Genomic DNA, 23,259 nt, shown 5'->3' on the forward strand with positions numbered 1-23,259 from the left:
TCTTAAGCATCAAATGTTTATAATTAATTAATTTTTGGGTAGTATTTACTCAAGAATACATTTATTTATAAAATTACGCGTCAAACAAAGCCCAATTTCCGTTATCTCCGCGCATGCAAAGTGAAGGCTCAATCATGAATGCGCAAAATGAAATGGAACAAAGACTATTACGTCCTTTTGGATCCAGTCCGTTCTCGCGAAGTAATAGTTCTTTTTATAAAGTAACGTGGCCTTCTTGTTGAAATGTTGCTCTTACGTCACAGCCTCTTACTTTCACAAGCCTACTAGCGCGCGCTACAGTCGCGAGGAATATAGGTATTTCTAGCGCGCACGTGCAAATCGCTCGTGCGCAAAATATACTGATAAAGCCGTGTCTTGTGACGTAAGAGCAACATTTTAACAAGTTGGGCAAGACCACTTTTTATTTTATAAAATCAACTATTACTTAAGTCATTGCCGTAAAAATGACTTGCACGTTTTCAGCGTAATAGGCTGAAATCGGATTTTGACTAAATTGGCGAGGCAAAAACAAGAAACCGCGCTTAGTCAAATCCCGGCCACGAGCTTATGAAATAGAGCGACATCTACATTTATAAAATCGAACGAGATTCATCAAATTCGTCTGCTTGACTCAGTATTATTGCCTGTAGTTTCAATTTTGGGAATGTGTAAAGACAGTAGTCACTAGTGTTACCAAAAATTTTATTTCATTTAAAAGCGATTTAAATCAAGCGATTTTTTTTAAATTATTATTGATTTAAATAACCTATTATGAATGCGTAAAAAAATTATGAAAGCGTAAAAAAATTAGTGATGCACCGATATATCGGCCTATTTTTCTAATATCGATATCGGGCAATATCGACTTGGCCGACTACATAAATCTTCGGTTTACTCTGTCTTTCACTGGAAGTAGGCTGACTGCATGGCACACGTGTATTGCAGTAAGCCTACTTCCAGTGAAAGACAGAGTAAACCGAAGATTTATGTAGTCGGCGTTTAAGCGAAGCCGATATCGGCCGATACCAGAATTATAGAAATATTTTCGGAAACACATTTAAAAATAACGTATGATAATATTTTATTTTATTGCACGGACGCCAGACTTAAGATGATAAATAATACCTTCTTTTTAGACAAGGGGTTACGAGTGTAAACAAATAAAAAACAACGATATTCGATTTGTGATAGAAAATATGTATCACGTAAAATTAAAAGAAACTTTCGGATATGCTCTTGCAAATTTCTTTTAATGAAAAATGAGAATAAAATGATATGACAGTGCACTGAACCGTCTTTTACAATGATTTTATCATATACACTACTATTATGATAGATAACTTTGTTAATATCGGCCGATATCGTCTGTCAATTCAGAGCAAAGTAACAAAGTAACTTTAATTTAGTTTTTAATTTGGAATTTAAACTAAAATGAATTTAAAACGCACTCACAATACTAATAAATTTGTCAGAACAAAAAAACATAAAAAGGTTAAACAAAATGAGTAGATATACGATTTAAATCATAAATCGAAAATAAAATCACACATTTTTTTCAAAAACAAAACAGAAACCTTGTTCTGGTTAGACATCCACCTACGAAAGACAGACATCAACAGAGATTATAACGCCACCCAATTTACCTTTCGGAAAAAAGGTGCAAACTATCGATTTTAATTTATTTTCCCTCGATTATTTATTGCAGTTCAGATAAAACTTTGCCGGGGTCCAAGGCCTAAAAACTCGGTATCTTCTATATTAAATAGATTAAACCAGGTTATCCGAGCTCCAAAATTCGTTGTCGCGATAAAAAAAACGCATAAAATTTTGCCTACAAAAATTGAAAGGAGCTTTCGAACATTCATTCAAAGGAAGGTTTTACGGCCGACGAAAGGTAACGGATTTAATATGCTAATGCACCGAGATTTAAAAATGCTTATATTGTCTAGTTTCAAGTTGAGAACTTTCTATTCCAAGAATAAACTTTTTAAAAGGAATTAATTTTCTGCGAGTAATTTTGTTTTACGAAAAAGCGGAAACTTTTAAAGAATTTGTTAACGCGAATGTTTCTTATATATGTATACACTAGGAATGTCTGAGGAAGGATAAGTCTTATAGAAAGGGGCGTGGTTTACAGGAGAGTGTTTTTCAAAATACGAATTAAGCCTTGCATTCGACGTAGTTTAAAGCAAGTGGTTTTTTCGTCCTTTGGTTTTTTTTAACTTTTCTACTATTAACTCATATTTTTATTATTAATATTATTATTTGCACAGTTTCTGACCAAATGATTTGTACGTAATCGAAACAAAACCGTCGTTTCTCGATAAACTTTTGTAAAATTGAAAAACGAAAAACTCTACAACTACACATTTGAAAGCGATACTGCTATTCTATAGTTGATTATTGGCTACTAATAATCGACTAAGCACAGATCAAGTATCTAAACTTGTGTGTTTGTTTAAAGTCTAACAAAGATGTTAAAGTTAGTCAAAGAGGTGTAAGCCCTAGTCCCAGAAAATAAAAATATATTTTTATCCGTGTATATAATTTTGGTACCTATTTTTTTTACTCAAATTAAATTTTAGTTAATTACGAACAGTATTAAAAAGAGTTAACATGAGTGACAAAAAATTAAAGTTAAAATTAATATAAACTAGTGTTTAAAAAAACTGGTTAAAACCCAAAAAAACTGTTTTTTTAAACAATACAGGTTTATTTTAACCCTGGTTTAAAGGGAGTATGAAAAATCGTCTGCTAACACACGCTACGACTTAACGTAACCAGCGCCAATTATCAATAGCTTCTGTTATACCTGGTGGTAGAAATGTTAATTTCGTGGATCCACCGTTAGTATGGAAGTTCATATTCCCTTTAAGCCCCACCCTTTACAACAGATGCATTTGCAAAACGGTGCCAATGGATCCTTAAACATTCCTAGTGTATACAAATATAATTTCCTGTTTATACTTATAAAGAATGATTGTGTTGAGGCAAGTTTGCTCCCGACACGAGGGGGGGGGGGTATATGACATCAGACGTCATTTTCAGGAACCAATGATAAACCGAGCTGATTTGATTGACTTTAGGCGGATGGAATTCAACTAAGGTCCCGATTTAAATCAAGTAATATTTAATTTGATTTAAGTCACGAAATGTATTTCAATGACGGAGTTAAAAATTAGTTCTGTAAGTATTCCAACTCGGAACTAACCTTAACAAATCTAATTATTAAAAAGGAATTAAATGTAATTAACATGATATTAAATTTTAAGTTGGTAAACTGATATCAACAAAGTGTTCATAATTTAGACAGAAAACATTAATAAATGTAAATTCTAAAAATTTAATAAATATAGATTTTTTTCCAAACAAAATCCATGGATTTTGCCAAAAATAATATCCATCGTTTTTCAAAACCAAGACCATTAATTCGATTTTTTTTTAAATAATTCAAAACTTAAAAATCTGTGAAAAGACCCAATTTAAGAGACCAATTTGAAAAATGGAAATCAAGGTTAAGTTTTAAAGCTTAAAACCGATGATCAAAGCTTTTCAAAGCTAATTCCAAGTAGCTACAAAACAAGCCTCAGTAAACGGCGAGTAACAGAAATCACCTATATTTTAAAAACAGGGTTGGCACTTTTTTGATTTTTCCGAAGGGTAAAAATAATAATAATCAGCTAGGCTAATACCCAATGCACCACCGTAGGCCTAATAATCACGATTAAAAATGTAATCCTGATTTAATCAATTTTAATCTTTGTAAGGCCAAAGCTAAAGATTTAATTTTAATCTAATCGCATCATGATTTAATCATACGAGGGTGTCCTAATAATCATTGGAGTGAGCTGCCCCTCGGAATTTTTAATAAAAATCAAATTAATCAATTTTTTTTAAATTATTAATTATTTTTTATTTGTGTACCATTAATGGTTCTTTTCCTGTATAATTAAAAGGTATTTTACTTTTATTAGTGAGCTAATCTTGGATTAAAATAAATTAATATATTAATTTGCTCCGATTTTCTATGCATTTAATTTTTTAAGAACCTATTTCTTTTGGCAGTTTTTATTCCACCACCGAAATACACTGCGCGATTTAAATCAACCAACCCTGTTTTAAAAGAGCTTCAAAGTTGACGCCCCCAAAAAAATTAGACATTCGGCTTAAGTGTAACAACGGTGTCAACAAAACCTTTAAAAAAAACCCGTCTCTTGGTCCGGAATGAATTACAAAGAATACAAAATTCCGTTGAAATTCTCAAAATAAACGCCAGCTTAAATTATCTATAATAGCTCTTCCCTTCCGGCTAAATTTGATCAAATTTCTAAATTTACCCAGACATCTGCCAAGGCCGTGCAAGGACCAAAATTCACCAAACCGGTTTGACATACAAATTTAGATTATAAATAGAAAAATTTCCTTCGGTTCAATCGCAGTTTAAGATTAAGTCTTAATTGAAATGTCTGGCCCTTAAAAAGATTACTTCGAAGTTACGTAATAGGCTTAATCATGTATGTAAAAAAGGTTATTACGTAATGCAACATAATTACTCGTGACAGAATTACCAAAGAAATAGTCATCTTTTTATGCTGCTGGGAAGCGGAAATAGTCTCGAAAAATTAATATTGTCGAATCGGAATTCGATAAAAATTATTTTCCAGCTTGGGAAATCTTGGAAAAATTTCGATCTTTCTCAAGATTCGAGACAAATCATTTTCGAACTTAGTAAATCTTGAAAAATTTCGATCTTACTCAAGAAGATTCGAGACCAATCATTTTCGAATTTAGTAAATCTTGGAAAAATTTCGATCTTACTCAAGAAGATTCGAGACCAATCATTTTCGAATTTAGTAAATCTTGGAAAAATTTCGATCTTACTGAAGAAGATTCGAGACCAATCATTTTCGAATTTAGTAAATCTTGGAAAAATTTCGATCTTACTCAAGAAGATTCGAGACCAATCATTTTCGTATTTAGTAAATCTTGGAAAAATTTCGATCTTACTCAAGAAGATTCGAGACCAATCATTTTCGAATTTAGTAAATCTTGGAAAAATTTCGATCTTACTCAAGAAGATTCGAGACCAATCATTTTCGAATTTAGTAAATCTTGGAAAAATTTCGATCTTACTCAAGAAGATTCGAGACCAATCATTTTCGAATTTAGTAAATCTTGGAAAAATTTCGATCTTACTCAAGAAGATTCGAGACCAATCATTTTCGAATTTAGTAAATCTTGGAAAAATTTCGGTCTTACTCAAGATTGGAGAAAAATCATTTTCAAACTTAGCAATATGCCCATTTTTAAAATGTCTCCAGCCTCTTTTAAATGATCTGGATAGATACTTATCTCGTAAGATATATTATATACTTCTGATATGACGTATCATTGCAATTATTACGTATATCCCAAAAAATTATAAAACGAGTGATCACGAATATTTCTTCGCATTTTGCAATCCCTTTGCGTAGGATCGTCCAATCACGCTATTCTTCGTCGTGTACCCTACTTTACAAAATAAAGTGCTTTATCCGCAATATCTACGAGCCAAACCTTCCGCGAGCGGCTGCATCGCGAACCGTACGTGCACAAATAGTTGATTTTATAAAATGTCTTTACGCTTGCCCAACTTGTTGAAATGTTGCCCTGGAATAGTTCAGCCAATGCCTAAGAATGAGTTCATAAGCTCTTTAGTGGGAGAGAAAACGGATCCACAGCTGAAGCGGGGAGGCAACATTTCAACAAGATGGCCAAGGTTATTTAATAAAAAGAACTATTGGTTGTAAACCAGAATCTTGGCAACCGCTAATTTAGATAAGTGTGAACTAGACTGGGATGCGTTAAATCTTACAGTAACGATACTTCGGTATAAACGCGTAGTTGCCAAGTGAAACGTACTTTGTTAAAACGACTTCATTTGATAAAAGCAAAGCTGATTTTGGTAAGAATATTTAAGTACATACCAGAAAAAATCCTCAAATAATAAACGCAAAAGAAACGATTACGAATTGCAAATTTTGTTACTTTTAAAAACACGAATATTTTAAATTCTTGTTGTAAACTATCTCGAAAGCATTTCTAACAAATGCGGCAAGAACCGCCAAGACAATTCTTTCCAATTTAAGGTTTAAAAAAGAGTCAAATTGCGACTCCTCGCGAAAATCCTTATCGTGTCTGAGCTAAATTAGACAAAGAAATTGAAATGTCAACAAATAATGAACCGTTTAGAACATTCTAGCAAGTTCTTTTTTTAACAATGAAGAATGACGTCAACTTGGTAAAATGACGTCATAATTCTTCGAATATTTCGCGGACCATATTGAAGGAAACCACCCACAACATTCAAAACAAATCTAAATTAACTCCGCTAGTCTGTATGTCGCCAATAGCCGAGGCTTCGCACTCTCTTTAAATTACCATATTTACTGAAGGTACCGGTAGTAGAGCGTCGACGGTAGTGTCAAGTAGGTGGCGTTGAATAGGCCGTCAGTCGGTAGGTCGCGCTCAGGTAAGTTGTCCCTAAGATCAAAGCCATTCGGGCAGATAAATAATATTGAGCTTATACGATTAGAAAGTCCCATTGAAAAACGTTGTTTGATAACCTGGCACATCAGCCAAAGGGAGGTTGACCCCTTTACGCGAGGTTGGGGAAGTGGCGAGTAACTCGGTCCTTGGCACACAAATGTAATGTTTATGTTAGCGATTCGTAGGCGTACAGCCAACGGGGCTACGCTCACTTTATTCTTTTTGGAACGCTCAAAGGATGATTCACCTCTTTCGTGGAAATTGAGGTTGTGTTGAACGCCAGAGAGAAAATGTTTCTATGAGAAACTTTCTAAATTCATTCAAACGACATTGCCAGTCTCGAATCTCCGTAGTTGTTATCACACGTCCTGGAATTGGTCAAACCGTTTCATTTCGTAGCCGCGTTGTTTCTACTCGGGATTTAAGACATATGGGACGATTTTCGATTTAGTATAGTCTATAACTTAACACGCATTTATGGCCGTCGCAGTCTCGGTTGCACCGACAACATTTCATTTTCAGTCTTGACTGTCCGTAGTTGTTGTCACGTCCTGGAGTCTGGACAAGTGGACAGGGTCGGACATAAGGCACTAGTCACGGCATTTGACTACTAAAATTAAAGCTCTGACTACTAAAATTTATCGAAATCTGGGGGCTCACTAATCAATTTGACCAGTGAAAAATTTTACAAAATATTCAAAAATAATGGCGAATATGGCGTATCATAAATTCATCATTCATCAATCCCATTTTATTAAAAAAAATTGTGATCGGTCAAAGTCACGCAACTCCAGTTATAATAAATTCCTATTTTAATTCTGCCGGGTAAAACAAAATGTTTGCTGTCCTTGTTTTTATAACCCCATTTTACCCCCACTAGTCAGTGACTACTAAAATAAATTAAGATAGGAGGCTCACTAGTCAGGCTGACTACTAAAAAAATATACTTATGTCTAATCCTGGTTCTGGAATTGGTCAAACCGTTTCATTTCGTAGCCGCGTTGTTTCTACTCGGGATTTTAGGACATATGGTACGGTTTTTCAATTAGTATAGTCTATAACTCAACACGCATTTAGGGCCGTCGCAGTCTCGGTTGCACCGACAACATTTAATTTTCAGTCTCGACTCCCCTTAGTTATTATAACACGTCCTGGAATTGGTCAAACCGTTTCATTTCGTAGCCGCGTTGTTTCTACTCGGGATTTTAAGACATAAGGCGATAGTATAGTCTATAACTTCATACGCATTTAACGCCGTCGCAATATCGGTTGCACCGACAACATTTCATTTTCAGTGTCGACTTTCCGTAGTTGTTATCAATAGATGTTACCCGTCCTGGAATTGGTCAAACGCAATTATGGCCGTCGCTGTATCGACATTGATTTTTGAAATGTTGCATTTCCAGTCGTGCCTCTCCGTAGCTGTTATCAATAGTTTTAACCCCTACTAAAATTTGTCAAATCTTTCATTGTTTCGTTAATAGCCGGTTAGTTTTGACTAGGGGTTTTTATAGTCTATCTGGTCGTATTTATGGACGTCGCCGTATCCGTTGCACAGCATTTTAAACAACTAGATTATCAATATGATTCTCTTCCATTTACGCGTTATTTTACCCTAGGAGCAACAAACGCAGCACCCCACACAAGGAGCAACAAACGCAGCACCCCACACAAGGAGCAACAAACGCAGCACCCCACACAAGGAGCAACAAACACAGCACCCCACACAAGGAGCAACAAACACAGCACCCCACACAAGGAGCAACAAACACAGCACCCCACACAAGGAGCAACAAACACAGCACCCCACACAAGGAGCAACAAACACAGCACCCCACACAAGGAGCAACAAACACAGCACCCCACACAAGGAGCAACAAACACAGCACCCCACACAAGGAGCAACAAACACAGCACCCCACACAAGGAGCAACAAACACAGCACCCCACACAAGGAGCAACAAACACAGCACCCCACACAAGGAGCAACAAACACAGCACCCCACACAAGGAGCAACAAACACAGCACCCCACACAAGGAGCAACAAACACAGCACCCCACACAAGGAGCAACAAACACAGCACCCCACACAAGGAGCAAGAAACGCAGCACCCCACACAAGGAGCAACAAACACAGCACCCCACACAAGGAGCAACAAACACAGCACCCCACACCAGGAGCAACAAACACAGAACCCCACACAATGAGCAACAAACATAGCACCCCACACAAGGAGAACGCAACCCGCCAAACGTCGTGCATTTTCTTACGTACATTTTTCATTGGTTAGACGCCTGCTGCCGTCGGAAGGGGAAAAATCGGAAATTGTCTTTCCCCCGCCCGTAAAACGTTCGGCGTTAAGGCTCGTCCAATGACATTTGTAAGCAACACTGCGTTCTCCTTGTGTTTGTTGCTCCTAGATTTCACAGTGGTTGACACCGCATGGGGTGCACACATTGTTCCATTTTGGACCCACAACGATTTCGTTTAAGTGGACTGTATAACTTCAATTGAGATATCATTCCTTTCAAACGCGGAATATTGAGAGATAACAGTTTACTAACAGTAAGTTTAGCGTACAGATATACCACACAAATTGTGCAGTGGTTTAGACTAAATCGTTTGATCTGCCGTTACTTATGGTACAGCTAGCAATGCCGCAATTGGACCGGGGTAGTCTATTTTAATTGTGGGGGACACAACCTTTAGGGGGGAAAACCTAAATAAATTGAAAACTGATCTAGTGGCTAACATTGCCGACAGGGAAGACGTAGAGGTACAACGGGCCTCAGGCCCTCAGAAAAATATTATGGGCCCCAAGAGACCAGTTATTAGCGAATTATACATTTTTGGGAAGAGTCTACTTAGAACAAGGTATTATCAAGACAGTAATTAGTTTTAGGGAACCAATGAGATAAAGAACTGATTTGATTTGTTTTAAGGGTGAAGGAGCTTATTCAGGGTTCATACGGCTATTGGCAATCCGATTTCCCTGATATATCTAGGTTTTCTCACGGAAATTTCCCTGATTTTTCCAGGTGCAAGATAGCATCAAATAAAATAACGATTTATAGAATAACTCATTTCATGATTGTTAAATTGGTTCAATATTATATTATAAAAGAAGTAGTAAAGTCAAATCTTTAATAAGAAAAACTTATTGGTGTAAATTTGTATAGAGTGTTGTCATCTGAAACCCTGCGACGTCACCATTGTGATTTGCCTATTGATAAAAAAAGGTAACTGTCATGGCGGCCACTATTAACACTACAGCTGTGACGTTACAAGTTTTCAAAATCGTATCATACGACAACACTCTATTCATTAGGGAACATTTCTGAACCCTAATAAATTTCCCTGATTTTTACAAAAAATTGGAATTTCCCTGACTTTTATGTCGACAATCGAATGCCCTGACATTTCCCTGACTTTATGTCGACAATCGAATGCCCTGATATTTCCCTGACTTTATGTCGACAATCGAATGCCCTGATATTTCCCTGACTTTATGTCGACAATCGAATGCCCTGATATTTCCCTGACTTTATGTCAACAATCGAATGCCCTGATATTTCCCTGACTTTATGTCGACAATCGAATGCCCTGATATTTCCCTGACTTTATGTCGACAATCGAATGCCCTGATATTTCCCTGACTTTATGTCGACAATCGAATGCCCTGACATTTCCCATCGATTTGAACCACGCGGTGTAAAAATCCACGGTTTGGCGTGAAATTTACACTCAATGAAATCTGCTCCGAGCCTGCACGGGTTGAAAACTCGGAACCACTCCTTCTGCGTTGAGGCACGGCTCACAGCGATTATTATTTTAAAATGATTGGAAGTATAGAAATTAATAGGTGAAAAAATAGGATTAAACAGGAATATCTTTCCCATAAAAACCATTATAATTATAATAAAGTTTTAAAGAATTTGACTTTGGTCAAATACTTTAAAACTTTATTTTTTTCTATCACATTTAATGTTGCTTCAATATTTCCTTAAAACGTGTTTCAAAATAAAAAAAAATTAGTTTTTCGTTCTTATTTTGTAAAATAAAATTCCATAAGAATGCCATAACGCCGCTTATAGCAACCACGGAAATAAGTGCTAACCCCAGTCCTAGAGTTAATATACATCATTATGGTCAAATAAGAGCCCCGCTAAATGATTTTTTTAAAGATTTCCTATAAGTTAAGGTGTTTACTAAATTTCCCATAAGCGTTTCAGCGGCTACCGAATAACAATTTTTAAAATTATACGGATTTATAGGTACAGTTTTAGAAAAATAGAAACAACTTGAAAATATAGGAATTTAGGGGAATTATAGGTACTCTGGAAGCTTTGCAAAGGTGGTGCCTTGGGTAAAAGCCTAGCTGATCATTTTCTTGGCTTCCTATTGGCCAATTTTCATCGGTTCAGAGACACTTGGACATAAAATGTTCCAATTGGAATCTAATCTGTAAGCCCAACGGTTCTCGAGATAGATTTTGAATGACCTTGAGGACATGGTTCAAGGTCATTGAGTATCCTATAATCTATTGACCCCTGCGCGAGCTATGCGATCTGATTGTCGAGGTTAACGGTAATAGTGAGTGTAGGGAGCTGTTGGCTCGCGTGGCATGAATTAGTGGCTCTAAAAGTCGCTTGATGACTTAGGCCTAAGGTAGTGCCTTGGGTACTTATGATTAAATATTTATGGTCTAGAAGGATACTTATCCAATGAGACGTATCATATACTTCTGGTATAAGAATGAAGGTGACGTGACGTGAAGCGTATTGGGAGTAGCAATTCGGCGGTAAAATTATCTAATGAAGATCATAACGCGAATGCATAGTTGAAGCGAGCAAATGGAAACTGGATTAATCGGACGTGCCGAAGATACTTTATCAAAGCGGCACGTGTCGCCTAAAGCACTTGGCAGCGCCGCAAATAGCGCTCCGTAGATGCGAAGATTGATTGGAGGTAGGGACAACGTAGCCTGTCTATTGCTTAGCCCGTTTTGCTCGGAGTAACGTCATTCCGTCGAAGCGAATATCGTAATGGAATTTCGCCGGGCCAAGACACTGCCAAACAAATATTAAATAACGCTGGCGCCGATAGATGACGCCAGCGTACAAAAAAGAAGTCCATGCGTATTTTTGACACCAGGGATTCGCCGATATGGAAACAAAGAGCTTTTTGTAGCGTGGGAAAATATTTTTTTTTGTTTTATTTCTGAAAATACTGTAGAACTCAGATCTGCTTATGGGCTACACTTTTCAGCTGAGACATTAAACTACTGGCTACACTTTTCAGCTAAGAAATTAAACTATTGGCAACACTTTTAGCTAAGAAATTAAACTATTGGCAACACTTTTCAGCTGAGAAATCAAACTACGGGCTACACTTTTCAGCTGAGAAATCAAACTAAGCTAAACTTTTCAAATGAGAAATAAAACTAAGCTACACTTTTCAGATGAGAAATAAAACTAAGCTACACTTTTCAGATGATAAATAAAACTAAGCTACACTTTCCAGATGAGAAATCAAACTAAGCTACACTTTTCAAATGATAAATAAAACTAAGCTACACTTTTCAAATGATAAATAAAACTAAGCTACACTTCAAATGAGAAATCAAACTAAGCTACACTTTTCAAATGATAAATAAAACTAAAACTAAGCTACACTTTTCAAATGATAAATAAAACTAAGCTACACTTTTCAGAGGAGAAATCAAACTAAGCTACACTTTTCAGAGGAGAAATCAAACTAAGCTACACTTTTCAAATGAGAAATAAAACTAAGCTACACTTTTCAAATGATAAATAAAACTAAAACTAAGCTACACTTTTCAAATGATAAATAAAACTAAGCTACACTTTTCAGAGGAGAAATCAAACTAAGCTACACTTTTCAGAGGAGAAATCAAACTAAGCTACACTTTTCAAATGAGAAATAAAACTAAGCTACACTTTTCAGCTGAGAAATCAAACTAAGCTACACTTTTCAAATGAGAAATCAAACTAAGCTACACTTTTCAAATGAGAAATAAAACTAAGCTACACTTTTCAAATGAGAAATAAAACTAAGCTACACTTTTCAGCTGAGACTTAACTATTGCATACAATTTTCAGATAAAGAATCTAACCATTTATTTATATTTTCTACACTTCAGAATGAGATATTTCCACTCAGTTGCAAAAGGGAAAAGCTATCTTAAATATAACTTGGGCAATTTCGAATTTGAGGCCGTAGTTTCTGTTTATCCGTGTTCCTGTTCGTGGGTCTCAATTTGGGTCAATTAAGTGTTTATTATTTCTTTATTAGATAATATCAAGCCGATCCCACTCTGTCATGGCAACTGTCACGCGGCCACCGCGAACATAATGCCATCTCTAAACTCTTTGCCGAACTATTTATTTGCCAGGCTAGCGACTTTCTTGGAGCTATCGTCTGCTAAATAGTGATTCAGCAACGAATCTGTAGATGGCGTACAAAGGTTGATTTTAAATGATAATTTTACAGTAACTCGAATCTCTACAATATTTCTACCATCATTTTTTAATAGAATTTTCAACTAATTTAGATCGAATTTTCAACTAATTTAGATCGAATTTTCAACTAATTTAGATCGAATTTTCTACTAATTTAGATCGAATTTTCGAATGATTTAGAACGAATTTTCTACTAATTTAAATCGACTTTTCTACTAATTTAAATCGACTTTTCTACTAATTTAAATCGACTTTTCTATTGATTTAAATCGACTTTTCTATTGATTTAAATCGACTTTTCTATTGATTTAAATCGACTTTTCTATTGATTTAAATCGACTTTTCTATTGATTTAAATCGACTTTTCTATTGATTTAAATCGACTTTTCTATTGATTTAAATCGACTTTTCTATTGATTTAAATCGACTTTTCTATTGATTTAGATCGACTTTTCTATTGATTTAGATCGACTTTTCTATTGATTTAGATCGAATTTTTTAATGATTTAAAATCGGGGTTTTTTATTTCAATTGATTTTTAGCGTTTCGCGCCTTTTTGTCTCAACAAAATGATTAATAATGTGAGTGCAGCGGTAACTGTCCATGATATTGCTAACTTAACCTATTCACGAAGATGAATAGGGTTACTCATTTCATGATTTATTTTACAGTAACTCGAATCTCTACAATATTTCTACCATCATTTTTTAATTGAATTTTCAACTAATTTAGATCGAATTTTCAACTAATTTAGATCGAATTTTCTACTAATTTAGATCGAATTTTCGAATGATTTAGAACGAATTTTCTACTAATTTAAATCGACTTTTCTACTAATTTAAATCGACTTTTCTACTAATTTAAATCGACTTTTCTATTGATTTAAATCGACTTTTCTATTGATTTAAATCGACTTTTCTATTGATTTAAATCGACTTTTCTATTGATTTAAATCGACTTTTCTATTGATTTAAATCGACTTTTCTATTGATTTAAATCGACTTTTCTATTGATTTAAATCGACTTTTCTATTGATTTAAATCGACTTTTCTATTGATTTAGATCGAATTTTCTAATGATTTAAAATCGGGGTTTTTTATTTCAATTGATTTTTAGCGTTTCGCGCCTTTTTGTCTCAACAAAATGATTAATAATGTGAGTGCAGCGGTAACTGTCCATGATATTGCTAACTTAACCTATTCACGAAGATGAATAGGGTTACTCATTTCATGATTGGCATTTAAACCAAATTGGTTCCATATGAATATATTATATGAATAGTAATAAAGTCAAACATTTAATAAAGAAAACCCTGTAGATGTAAATTTCTACTTTTTAAGGCAAACTTTCTGAGCCCTCGTAACTTTCCCTGACTTTTCGGTCAAAACACTATTTCCTTGATAATTTCCAGTTTTCCAAGGTCTGTATAAGCCCTGTTTAAAGGGGTACGCACTAAATGGAAAAATCGTCTGCTAATACAAACTACGCGATTTGTTTCTAACGTAGTTAGCGCCAATTAAAACTAGTGGAAGAAACATGAAATTCGTGGATCCACCGTGAATGTGCAAGTTAACTCCTTTTGAGGATAATTTTCCTCACTTGGAGCTTGCGGAATCGAGGGGTCTGACATTTACAGATTTTGTATACGGGATTTAGAATCCCGAAGTGATTTCAGAAATCCGAAACTGATTTGGAGATTTCGTTTTCAAGATTTTGTAAACAGGGTTTTCCATTTTTTAGGTGTTAGGCCTGTTTTTTCTGGACAAATTGATAAATACTTTGACTGCAGCTATAACGTAAACTATAGTTTAAATTAATCTTTATTAAAATGAATTACTAATAGGCGTTAACATAAATTGTTTTGGTATTAGCTAACTTGTTAAATTGTTCCCCGAAATTCTTCAAAGCACTGCCAACTTTCATAACGCCCTTCCGCGATGGAGTTGGCCGTTGTCAAAACATATTAGGGCTGTTTCACTAAGCCTAGGTTAAAAACGTGTTCTAGTCTAAAAGTCTAAACATTTTTATAACCCCATTACTATTTTTTAAAGGTTTCTACCGTTTGGTGGCGCTCAAATGTGTTCCCGAAAGAAATTATACCCAGTATACCTGGCAATTTATGCAATCGCCTGTTAATTATGAAATTTAAATACATCTTCTCTGAATTGATATTTCTAAATAACCAACTTTTGTACATTTTCATACATACATTGATACGTGATTTAAATCAATGATTTTAAATCGCGATAAACTTGTTGTAAACCCGGGTAAGTTCCTAACGGATAAACCATTTTTTCGCTTTTATTGCGATACACAAGGGTACGCGAAGAACTAAACAAATTGAATGGACGATACTATAACAACGGGGTTGCCACATCTTTTCCACATTCAAATTCCCTGACTTTTCCAGATTTTCCCTGACTTATTTTGTAATTTTTAACCTATATTTTAGTAAAAGTTTCCTATTTGCCACCGAAATTAAATTCCCTGACTTTTCCCTGATTTTTATACCCATATTCAAATACCCAGACTTTTCCAGGAATTCCAGGTACCGTGGCAACCCTGAACAATGGCTAAAAACCATAGAACTGTAGTCCATTCTTAAAACGCCATCGTCGTGTATCCCACTTTATTACAAAATTAGAAACATGCCGTACCGACTAATTTTATTTATTTTCAATGTACTATCATTGAAACCGTTTTCAGTAGCTAAGTTTAACGCCATTATCTACCTGCCTATAATGCCAATGTTATTCGCAGGATCCCGTTGATTTTGCCAAATACGTTTTTGAAAGAACAAATTATGACTGAAAAATACATACCAACTTTCTAAAAACAATTACACAACAAAATATGCCTCATAAGTAAATATGCTTAGAAAATATAATTTTTACTTTTTACATAGGTGTGATTGGAAAAGTATTATGGGAAATTTTTAGTCGATTTAAAGAGATATTTTTGACAAAGAAAAGGAAAATATTAGATAAATTACATAAAAATTACAAGAAAAGTACTTATGAAGTTACAGGGTTCGTACAAAATTTCCGGAATTAAATTCCCTGACATTTCCAGGTTTTCCCTGACCAATTTGCCAAATTTTGCCGGACCATTTTTGTAGAATAAATTAATGTTTTAAGGTACAATCTTAAAAATTTTGATTAGGTAGTTTTAATACATCTTTCAAAAATTTATTTGCCGAATATTTTTTGGGTCATTTTAAAATTATCTTACTTTCTTGGATCATTTTAAAATTCACTGACTTTTCCCTGACATTTTGGGAAAAAATTCAAATTCCCTAATTTTTCCAGGTTTTCGAGGTCGTGTACGAGCCCTGAGTTAAAATTCATCCAATGGAATTTGGTTTAATAATTGGTTACGCGAGCGAAAATTATAATGTTTATAAAATTATTTCAAATTATGTAGATTTTGATATTAAAAGACATAATTGTCACAGTTAAAGCCCGAAAAATTCCACAAATATAGAAAAAATTAGGAAAATAGTGTTAATTATAGTGAGTTATATATAGGAACACATTGAAAATATAGAAGTTGTGGGCGGGAAATGAGCTCTCATCCGAGGTACCACTTTAGTTTCAAACAGCCTAAATGTACGCTTTTCACTCGGCAAACAACAACCCCTACGGCTATATTTTTATTATTTTTCATTTTATTGTAAAATATTATCCCCGTATATTATATACGCTGTTTAGTTTAGTCTATTTGTCTTTGTTATTTCGTCGCGAGTCCTACTTCATTCCCAATGTTTCCTTTATACAAATTTAGCAAGGGGGGGGGCTTTTGTTGAAAATGGCCTCTTACTCTTCAAGAGAGAGATTACAAACTCACGTTACCATTAATTATTTCCAAGTGTTTATTTACCTTGGTAGAGGTAAGCGACTCAAACACTGTACGCTAAATTATCGATATGGCCCAACAACATTGATGGCATAATAAATATAAATTGTGATCGACGTTTCAGTCATCCAAGAGAGAGAGAGAGAGACAGCTAGAACTCGATGAGTCATCGCGATCTGGTTCTGACTGCCGATGGTCTGAGATGTCCGTGAAGCGGTACTCCCCCTCTCAAACATAGGCCAAATACCGATACACAAAACCCGAATCAAGCGTCGGAACGCGAAAGCCCGTAATAATGTCTCCGGCTGCCACCCCCAGGGAGCGCTGGCACTCGGGAACCCTCCGCCATTCCAAGTTACGACCGCGCTGCTGACTCAAAAGACGACCGTATGCTAACACGAGTTTTAGGGACTGAGTCATGACTGATATCTCCTTAGCTCGCAAACCCCCCTATCGACGTAACATTGTTGTAAATCCAATTGTCTCTCCCGTAAGATATTGCAGCTCGGAGGTAAAGGCGGACTCGCGACGCGAAAATACAATCGCTTTAAAGCGTAGACTTATATTAAAAGGGAGGTTATTTATAAGTTATCCAAATATTAGACGTGCCAACCAATGAATTCAATACGCCAGAAATGGAAGATGTAGTTCCCTCTGTTGTAAATGTTTTGTCTCTATAATTTTAAAAGGACTTATACATTTTCAGCCGAGGTTTAGTGAACCGAAGCTTAAGAAAGGTCGTTTAAATGACCGAGGCTTAGCTACAAATATTTTAATCGAATAATTTTCGTACACATTTAGTGGTATAGCTAAGTCAATGCATAGGCCCGTGTTCCCTTTTTGCATTGTTCCTCAATTTGTTTCGCTACACTACTTTAAAATATTAATCTTGACCATCTTTTGCTCAGATAAATTGACATATTTGAGGGGCAATTAAACTTCATTTATCTGCCACTCGCGGCGCTGACTCACTTTTTGGAAAGACTGCTATCTTGCAAACCGCATTGATTATGGATTTATGAAAAAAAACGAAATCGTACGGTACAGCGGAATACGCGAAGCAACAATCGTTAGACTTAACTAAACGTTTTATTGTAAATTGCTATTAACAAAGGATTATATTGCTCTAAATCCAACTAAATACGGTAAAGCGGGACCCACGAAAAATGTTAGCTTTAGAGTTAACTAAACGTTTTATTTTAATTTGCTACTAACAAGCGCTTTAATTTTTTTAAATTCAACTAAATACTAGTCAAAAGTCGAAATCTGCACGACCAATTTAATTGAACGTAACGTTAATAATAGCACGAAACGCAAGCAGTATTTAGATCATAATTTTCAAACAACGACACGCAAATTTGAAGTACGAAAGCACGTGGGTTGAAACCAGCAGCCCACTCTTTGGAATTTTTATCAGTGACCAAAAGGAACCCACTGACGCAACATTCCGATACTAGCGACCCCTACACCCCCCCCCCCCCGTTCACGGCAAGGACGCACAGGGAATACATTTCCCCCCAGCCCTGTCTAACTTTCACCCAGATTCTGCAGCCACCCACAGGCGCCTAAACTAGCGAGAAATAAAGTGCCATAGGTCACCCCTGGCGGGTATTTAATAGCCTTAAAACAAAATCTTAGTGTTTTCATTCTCCCACCGGGCTCTGACTCATAAGTATTGATAATTTGGCGAGCCAGCGCGTGCAACATCTGCGCCGAATTACCGACGGTCCAATGCGAGCGGTAGCCCTGTCAGAACTCGTCACGGTTTCACCCACCCTAAACTAGCTCGCTTTTATTAATAAAAGTATGAACCAAAAGATGATATTTTCGCTAAGTTTGTACCATTTTTTTTTGCTACAATTGCGGTGGGGTAACTGACAAGATGGGTTTAAGGTTAACGCTTGGGTTGATTTTAATTAAATTATTACGCGCTTTTCGTTTTCGTTAAATTGATGGTTTTAAAAGTTTTTAATAAGGGGTCTGGAATTAATAATGCTTGTCTAACCTCTTTAGGACACTGTTTAAAATTTGTTCCCAATTTGACAGTTTTTCTGAGCCTTCGAAATACAAACTATTCGTCATAAATAATAAATTGTTGGTTCAGTTTATTTGAAATTTAAGTTGTCCATTTTTCACGGGTTAGTTAATTATTATTTATATGTGTTTATTTATCTTGGATTCGTCTTCTTAAACCGGGTTGCTACAGAAATTTCAGTTTAAAATTCTTTGTTTTCCCGGCCACTTAAATGAATTTTAAATTAAATTTTTTACGGCAAAATTTGTCATATTGGAACTTTATATTTTAATTTTAAGATATTTTAATCGTTTTACTTTAGCTTTTGAGTGTAGGTGGCTAGGTTATAGTTTAAATTCCCCGACTTTTCTCAATTTCTTAAGATTCCCCGACTTTTCTCAATTTCTTAAGATTCCCCGACTTTTCTCAATTTCTTAAGATTCCCCGACTTTTCTCAATTTCTTAAGATTCCCCGACTTTTCTCAATTTCTTAAAACTCCCCGACTTTTCTCAATTTCTTAAAACTCCCCGACTTTTCTCAATTTCTTAAAACTCCCCGACTTTTCTCAATTTCTTAAAACTCCCCGACTTTTCTCAATTTCTTAAAACTCCCCGACTTTTCTCAATTTCTTAAAACTCCCCGACTTTTCTCAATTTCTTAAAACTCCCCGACTTTTCTCAATTTCTTAAAACTCCCCGACTTTTCTCAATTTCTTAAAACTCCCCGACTTTTCTCAATTTCTTAAAACTCCCCGACTTTTCTCAATTTCTTAAAACTCCCCGACTTTTCTCAATTTCTTAAAACTCCCCGACTTTTCTCAATTTCTTAAAACTCCCCGACTTTTCTCAATTTCTTAAAACTCCCCGACTTTTCTCAAATTCTAAAATTACGCTTTTCTCAAATTCTTAAAATTTCCTGACTTTGTAGATCTATAAGTCCCTTACTTTTCCCTGACCTGTGACAAACGTGTTAAGGGATAGGTAACTTACCGAGGAATTTGGGGATGCAAATTTAAGAAGAATAATAGTAGCACCTATTACACATAGGAGTGGAAATATGTAGTGCAGGCGGACTAAAGACGAGTCATTGGTAAAAGGAATGTTTCTTTGGATATTTTCGAAAAAAATTGTCTAAGTTCATAGCATTATTGATGTTATTTTTAATTAGACAGCGCGTGTAGATTTAGATTTTGGAAAATGGTTTAATAAATTACAAGCGTTAATTTGACACACTTTAAATCGAATTTAATAGGTAACGTTGAGTCACGTCTAATGCTAGTTTTGTCTCGTCGCGTATCCCACTTTAACGCGCAATTTAGCTTTCCATAATTCCAGATTTCCAGTCAGAGCGCTTAAGAAAATCGCCTGCTTAGCTAAAGAAAATCCACGACGAAAGTCCAGCAGCTTACGAACTTCTCGCATTGACCGCTACGTGGCTCTACGTAAACTGAAAAAGCCTACAACGATGGATACTTTTCCCATAGGAAATATATATACATATACTTCTGGTAACAATCAGAAATAAAATGCATACACGATATTTATGTAAATTTCCTTACTTACGCAACTAGCCACCAAAACAAATTAAATATTTCACCAGTTACGGAAATGTATATTTTCACGATTAAATAATAAGTAATTTACTATTTATACAATTCCATTGTTATAAAATTGGAAAGTTTCGGCGTATTCGGGAAACAAGTGTACACACAGTTCGTTATCAGGCGCCATTTCCTGTGGCAAGCTCGGCATCTACTACTTCATTCATTGTCTACCGCGATGTTTGTACACCGCAGAGGCGACAATAGTCCTATTGCAAGAGGAGATGAAACGCCGGCCGCTGCAGATGCCTGCGAGATAACAAGCGAGAAAAGCATTGTTGCCTAAAAACATAATAGCTCTAATAACCGAACGTCGCGATACCGCCCGTACTCGGGAAAAAAAGACGTATTACACGCTAAATTTAGTTGGCGCGAAAACAATTACGGGAGAATTACTGGCTTTGTATAGCATTACTTCTTCCTCGTTAGAGATTGAAATCCTTTCACTGATGGATCTTTCGTTAGTAATGCCAGATAGTCTTTTACTCTGATAAAATTTTCTCGAAAATCAAAAACTCCCATTTCATTGGTTTTTGACATTTTGCAAAGTCTTAAGTCAGAGTTTAGAAAAGACATAGTGCCGTTAACAGGTCAATTTTAGAGTATTGAATGGACCAAAATGTAATTGGGCAATGCTATATTAGAACAAAAGCGAAAAAGTAACTAATCTATTGTAAAATAGTTTAAACAACATGAATATACGTAAGATGACTAAACCTTAATGTTTTGGAACAATTTTGAAACTCAAAACCATTAATTTCTGGCTACTAGTTGGAATTTATGTTACACGTTATAAATTACACATTTTACGGTGAAGCCGATTATACGATTAACTAATTCGTTTAGACTAAACTACAGGATTTATCTGTGATGCGTTCCAAAACGGGTAATTAATTAAATGAAGAATTTAACATATTACAGTAAAGCCGAAACCACGGTTGATACTCTTTTAAACTCAACTACAGGAACTAGCTCCGATGTGTACCAAACTGGGATTTATAAAATTACGAAGGTTATATATTTTAGAGAAAAGTCGAATCAACGATGGGTTAATTCCTTTAGACTAAACTTGAGGTACTAACTTCTACGCATTCCAAGCTGGAATTTATTATATTAAATTAGGAAGTAAATAAATTTTATAGAAAAGCCGAATAAACGATCAACTAATTACTGTCAACTAAACTACATGGATTAGCTACTACGCGTTCCAAACTGGGATTTATATTAAATTAGGAAGCAAATATATTTTGCGGTAAAGCCGAAAACACGATAATTGTTTAAGACTACAGGAACTAGCTCCTACGCGTTACAAACGGGGAATTAATTAATTAAATTACAAAGTTTATATATTTCACCGTAAAGTCGAATCAACGAAAGAACTTATTTTAGACTAAACTACGGGAACTATAGTACCAATGCGTTTGCAAATTAAATTAGCAAGTTAATATATTGTACGGTAAAGCCGTATCAACGATCTACTAATTCGTTTAGATTAAACTACAAGGATTAACTCCTACACGTTTCAAACCGGGATTTTCTTAATTACGATGTCAAATAATTTTCCTAACGTAATATAAAAGAATAAAAGCAATACACGGCGACATCTAGGGGTCTTTCGTTCTACTATTTAATATTTATTTGAAAATGCGTTTGCGATATTTCAAGACAGATGGCGACGTAGTTGCACTGTTTCAAATACGACAGTACACAATGAGAAGCAAAAGAAAAAAAAATGAAAGTGCGCCTACCTTACACACACACCTTCAGCTCTGAGTCACCGAAACACCGCTGCAGCCGAACTGCCGATGAGATCTCGCTTCAGATCATCTGTGATCCGTGTTTAATTGTACTTCATCTTGGCTCTGCCATTAGAAAAACCAGTTTTAATCATCTCATAAGATCAAAACTTAAATAAGCATTTCTTTAAAGGAAATGGTTAAATATCATTTCTACATTTACAACATTTGACATTTAAATTGGAAGTAATTGAAAATTACAATACGATGATGTCGAAAGCAACCGTTAATTACAACCAATTTCTTCCGGGTTTACGTATGACGTCTTAGAAACAATAAATTAACGTAACCATGTACAAAAGTAAATAAAAAATTTGCATACTTCTAGGCGGGATTGTTAATTTTATATGAAATTTACAACGTTGCTAAAAAAAATTCAGATTAAAATTCCGCAACTTTTCCAGGTTTTCCTTGACCATCTTCGCACATTTTCCACGACTTATTTTGTGCCAAAATTTCTTATTTTTAAACTATACTTAAGTAATTAAATTTAATTGCCTCAAAATTCCCTGATTTTTAGACTCATATTTAAATTCGGACTTTCCCAAGGAATTCCAGGTTTTCCTGAATTATTAATTAAATATTTATTTTTATTCTTTATTTTATTTATTAATTAAATAATTAAGTGGCAACTCAAAACTAAAATTAAAATTTAATCTTAATTAAATTTAAAATTAGCGTAACTGGGTTTTCCTTTGATAGTTAATCTTAATTAAATTTCGATACGGCTGTAATTAAGTTTTGCCTGATTTTGAATTTGCATTGCAACCAAAACTATTTTCCTTAATACATGATAATATAATGGGCTATTTGAATACATTATTTAAATCTATGATTTGCTTCTGATGAGATGCATAATTTAAAACGTTTTTTCCATGTTAGTCCGAAATATAAACCAAGTTTACATTCGTGATTTCCAGCCATTACGAAACATGTAAGGCCGATGAAAGTCCAGCAATTGTTTCGTAACATTTCAAAATA

At 35.0% G+C, this 23,259-nt stretch overlaps 1 protein-coding gene across 3 annotated transcripts in view; it reads right to left on the reverse strand.

The window, feature by feature from the left end:
* The window catches only part of LOC149958392 (uncharacterized), a 48,409-nt gene that overhangs the window by 15,605 nt on the left and 9,545 nt on the right, over window positions 1-23,259 (reverse strand). The window contains exon 2 of one of the 3 annotated variants that reach the window (XM_090165809.1): window positions 22,244-22,344. The exons of 1 other annotated variant lie outside the window; for it this stretch is intronic. The gene's annotated coding sequence lies outside the window, so the exon portion shown is untranslated. Of the gene's footprint in view, window positions 1-22,230; window positions 22,345-23,259 lie in introns of all 3 variants that reach the window. One more of the 3 variants, XM_090165808.1, reaches the window with a different exon arrangement.

The sequence above is a fragment of the Leiobunum rupestre genome, chromosome 2 (assembly GCF_980474605.1).
Source record: "Leiobunum rupestre chromosome 2, qqLeiRupe1.1.hap1, whole genome shotgun sequence".
Classification (NCBI taxonomy): Eukaryota; Metazoa; Arthropoda; class Arachnida; order Opiliones; family Sclerosomatidae; genus Leiobunum; species Leiobunum rupestre.